Below are 5,774 nucleotides of genomic sequence, written 5' to 3' on the forward strand. Positions count from 1 at the left end.
CTCATCCTATCCTTGCTCATAAAGGATTCTGTTCTTCCTGGATGCTCATTTTATATCCAAGAATGATTACATCACCGCTTTTAAAATGTTTTCTGAACACTTAACAGCGTTCCTACTCTTAAACTGCTACTATCCCAACTTTCTGGAATGTGATGCAGACATCAACTTCAGACTGAGTGTGTATTTACAAGAAACAATGAAGTTGATAATATAACATTAATTATCTTGTCTTTTCTGTTTTAAATAAGCCACACCTGGCCAACTGTTAAGCATGGGGGTGGATCTATTATGCTCTGGGGTTGTGCGGCAGCCAGTGGCACAAGAAACAATGCGTTGGTAGATAGAAGAATAGATTCCACTGAATAAATAAAGTAACTGTGCGTTAATATTTGCAGATTTTTTTTAAATAGCTTGCGGCAGAGGTTGTGTTTACTTCTTTCACTTCAAAAATAAGCAAAATATATAATTTGGGCAGTCATTTGCATAAGGCCAAATGTATGTAATACTGTTCTGCTTGTGCCTAACCCTTTTAATAGCCTTTACTTACTGCACTGTATTGTATTGACACTGTGTTATATTGTTTAGCTCTTATAATCCTGGGGTATTTTGCCTAATTGCTTTTGTGTTTTGGTCAATAACAATTACAAAGTATTTACATGAGACCAGATATGTATCATAACTGGAAGTTAACTACTTCATCATCAGGGTTGGGATGTAACGGAGTATAAGTCTTGTATCATATTCAGAATACAAAAATAAAGTATCTGTATTCAGTTCAAATAACATTTTCTAAAGGCATGATTCAGAATAGTTAACTTTTTTACGTTTTAAGAGAATGTTTGCTCAAACATACTATACTTACTCAAAAGATGGATTCTTTAAAAACAAAAGCACCAGCTAAAGCCTGAGTAGCCTAATAAATTAATGTGATCAGCCAGTTATTAATCTGTGTTACTGAGCTCTGCCAAAGCCTGAGTAGACTGACAAAATCAATTTAATGCACCAATAATTTTTCTCAGTGTTACTGAGCTCTGCTAAAGCCTGAGTACACTGATAAATCGATTTAATGTGCCAGTCATTTTTCTCAGTGTTACTGAGCTCTGCTAAAGCCTGAGTACACTGAAAAATCAATGTAAAGTGCCCGTTATTAATCACAGTGTTACAGCTTGTTGAGGGATGATGGAATTAGACAGTTTCCTCAGTAGTGGACATGTTTGTGAGTGATTAGCTTAGCATCCTGGACTTGTGCATTCTTTCATGGCAAGTTGCATACAAGCCAATAACAACAGTCCCACAGCTACCCACTTTCTTGTCATATTTGTAAGATTTTGCCATTAGTATATAGTGATATGTTTGTTTAGATCAACAGCAGAGTTTTTCCCACACCCCACCTAAGGGCACCTTTGAAAGTTAAAGGTGGAGTATACGATTCTGGAGAACAATTGTTGATATTCAAACTCAACAGCAAGACAAATACACCCCTCCCTTCAATACTACTTCAGAAGCTCCGCCCCCAACATTCAGGGACGTGCATTGCCAAGGCGAACTACATTGGGCCAGCAAACTTGTTTTTTTAGGTCTTTGTGGCCATTCAACCCCTTGCAAACATTGTACAGGCAAATGCCATGATATAACACTAGAGCGAACAACGACACAGCAAGCAACGTGACTAACATTAGCTAGGTTGTGGGTTGGCAAACTGTCGCTACCTTTACAACTAACCAGTTGCTTTCATAAACATTACGTTATGGCCAACGAGTCTCCTTGATCACTTTCTGTTCTTGTTTCTTCTCTCAGAGGGTCTTGAAAAGCTGTCTTGTAGGATTTCTTCCATGAATCTACTATTGTGAGCTCTGAGAGTCTCTGTCTTAGAGACTCCAGCTCTTTGTCCTTCTCTTCCATCTGTCTGCTGAACTCCTCCTGCATCTTTTAATTTGAGACCACAATGCTTCTCTTGAGTCCAGGCAGGATGATCTTCATGAGGTTTCTCTCTGCCTCCATTCTGGCTTCCCTGATTGTTTTCCTTGTTTTCTTTTCATCTCCGTCTTCTTTGCCTTCCAATAGCATTTTTTTTCTAGTATTTCCATCTTGATCTTTCTCTCCATCACTCTAATCTGAGATTCTGTCTCCAGGTAGATCTCACTGCTGTAGAACATCTCTGTTTCCTTCCACCATCTTCTCTATCTTCTCCAGCAGCTCTGAGATTTGAGAACCATCTCCACTCTCCTTAATGTTGAGACAGTGAAACCTGTTCCCACATTTCTCTACGAGTCTCTGGACCTCCTGGTTTCCTGACTGGATAAACTCTTCAATGTTCTCCTCTTGGACTTCATCAGTATCAGTGAAAAGGATCATGGTGTTCCTCCAACATCTCTCTCCAAAAATCTCCTCCATTTTCTCCAGCATGCCTCTCTCCTCTCCTGTAGACTGCTTCACTGGTATGACTAGGAGGAAGGCGTGGGGTCCTGGGGCAGACAGACGGACACAGAGTCCCACATCCTGTCTCAGCTCCTCCAGAGAGAGTCCAGGATAGAACCAGTCAGGAGTGTCCACCACAGTCACCTGCCTCCCAGCCACCTCCCCCGGTTTCTCTCACTCTGCTGCCTCACTGTAGACACTCCAGCCTGGCTCCTCTTCTTTCTGCCCAGGAGAGTGTCTTCTGCTACTCTCTTCCCACATCCAGTCCTCCCCAGCAGCACCAACCTGAGCTCTGATGCAGGATCTTGAGATTCTGAACTACAGAAATCTGCACTCACTAGGAAAAGAAAAAAAAAAAGAAGAGAATGTGAAACTCCATTTCTAAACATTCTGCTCACCATAACATTGTGGTTTATTCATTTATTTATTTATTCATTTTGTTCATGTCATTTAAAGTCATTTAAAGATTCTAATGTTCCCTTTTATTATTAGGAGAGTACAACTCAATGTTGTCTGTGTTTTTGTAATAAAAAAAAAAAAAGGTCAGAGATGTTTCATTTAATTTCCAGTCAAAACAACCAAGTTCAAGTTATTCATTTTTCAGGAGATATTTCATGAGAATACTTGCTTGAGAAAGAGGGAAATAAAATAAAGGTGTTCAGAAGATTATTATAAGACATAGGACCCATTAGACCCCCAAAACTGTCCCCCTCAGATAAACAGTACTTGAGAGGAGGAATCAAGCTCCACTCTTGCTTCAGCTCTTCAGTCCATTACTTTTCTCAAAAATAGTTTAATACATACATCAAATTATTCTATTATAAACCTAAGTATAAACTCAAGTTCAATATAAATTTCATGAAATTTATACACAATGTAAATATAAATCTATTTTCCTGAGGCAGAAAAATTAATAGCGCATATATATATATATATATATATATATATATATATATATATATATATATATATATATATATATATATTTTAGTTTGAATTGTGGAATAATTTCCAGTCATTATGAACTTCAATTAAATTAAATAATGTGACTTTCCAGTCAGACTTGGAAAACCCCCTCCTGAGGATGTATCTTGAAGGTGTAAGAAACTGGGCAGGGCTGGATTTTTAGGACCATACAGGAAGTTCAAGCCAGTCAATGTTACTGTTAGAAAGTGTGAAAACACCTTCAAGATACATCATTAGAGGGGGATTTTCATGGTCTGGCCAGAGTGTCCCTTTAAAGATTATCTTACAGTACAACAGTTCCAAAGCTTTAATATTTACAACACACACCATGTAAACAAATGTTTCTAAGCAAATGTTTCATAGCATATACAATGGTCCCAAAATATTTTGGAGATTTGTAACATACAAAATCTATTGTAGTTCATTGTACTAGGAAACATCAAACCACATGACTTTTATTTTAAACAGAACATTCCAAGACTAATTTTCTTTTCAGCAAAGTATTCCCTCAAAGGCCAGATGATGTGATGTCTTCCAGACAGTTATCATTTGAGCAGTTTCTGCAGGTTTGCATCAGAAAATGTCTTTGTACACGTTTGAGTTTATGATCCCATCAATGAACACAAGTTCACTGATACCACTTTAAGAAAAAACAGCTCCAGACTTTTATGACTTCCTTTTGCCTTTACAGCAGCCATGGATGGAATACTTCTCCAGGTTTTATTTACACAAAGAGTCTACTATCAGTTTGATGTGCTAAAGCAACCTATAAAACCTCAGTAAAGTTTACCCATGGTTAAATAGTCCAAGTACTTTTTAGGGCCACTGCATACAGTCTATACAGTGAATCAAAGTTAACAGGGCATGAAAAATATGCATATATGCTTTACTAGAGCTTTCATTATTTCTTTAATTATGTCACCAAGATGTCCTTGTCAGGTTCAGTGTTTTCCCTGCTCTGATTCAGTTTATCAAGCTTAATCAACTACTTGAACATAGAAAACACTGAAGTGTCACTGCTCACAAATAAAGTGATCAAGATGACTTAAGCAAGTGAGAAGAATCTATATGCCTGTATTTGTGTATATACCTTTTACAGTTTAACAGTGCCTAAGTAACTTCACTATTACGCACAAATTTGGTGTAATCAGTGTAATGTATGCATTACTAACTTACTGAGCGGATAAATTCCATCCAAACTCTGACATTTTCTCATTGGATATTGGATCTTTTCTTTTCCCTGAAATTACCATGGGAATATGTCACTCATTTGCACAATATACAACAGAAATAACACAGTCATGAATAAAGAAAATGCTCTAAGTTCACTTGCTCCAATTTGTGCTCATAAAATCAGCTAAATAAATAAATAAATAAATAATTTTAAGATGTAAAGGAATAGCCAAGTTTCCCCTGCCTTTACTTCCCATAGGCTTCTGTAGCACTTAGACCTGGACAGCAAAATTGCTTTTAGAAACTCTAATATACTGCAAATGCAGCAGCTATGCAATATTAAGTTATTATGTCCATTTTAGGGTAGGGTCTCAAACAACAAAACATGTAATCGTCCTTTAAATTCCATCAAAACATGGAATCTTTTCATGCAGAAGGAGTGTTTCCAAATACGTATTACTCGTTTAAAACACTGCATGGAGAGACACAAATAATAGGTGTGATTAGAGCATTTACAGTGCAGTTTTCTGCAAAATGAAGCTTTACTTCAGTAATTGAATTGAGTTCTATTTTATTGGCACAGAACACCACTTATTTATTTATCGACATGGGCTTTTGTTTCCTAAACTAAACTTGATTTGCTCTCTTTGTGGGCACCAGGATAATCCACAGACAGGGCATAAAGAAGAGTGAGTGTTAGATCAGAGTCAAATACAAAATACCCAGAGAATCTGTGAGCATTCATGTCCTGGAAGAACTCTATCCAGTTACCTAATAAACAGTGTATTCATCAATAAAGACCAAAGCTACATAACATTGACATAATCTTGCCATACGTAAGGAAGACTCTCCAGACTGATTAGAATCCATGACACCCATTTACTCAAACACACAAAAACCAAAATCAGTCCAAAAGTCCAAAAACCAGAAAAGATCACAAAACAGCAGAGGTACCAATGGGGGATCAAAAAGCAGGGTCCAAGTGTTCAGAAAAGGGTCTAGGTAATCCAATATCAGCAGTCAAGATGAAACAAGGCTGGGTATGCAGACAAAACTGGCAATACTTTGCAGTGAGCCAGTGTACTGAAGATCCTTATATAGGAAGGTAAACAAGCTGCAGGTGAGAAGGGTCAGGGGTTAAACTGGGAAGTACGTCACTATTCAGGTGATGCTGACCTTGGTGGCGAAGGTGGTTATTACACCTGACACCATAAACA

This window comes from Colossoma macropomum, unplaced genomic scaffold, assembly GCF_904425465.1.
Source record: "Colossoma macropomum unplaced genomic scaffold, Colossoma_macropomum, whole genome shotgun sequence".
NCBI classification, from domain to species: Eukaryota; Metazoa; Chordata; class Actinopteri; order Characiformes; family Serrasalmidae; genus Colossoma; species Colossoma macropomum.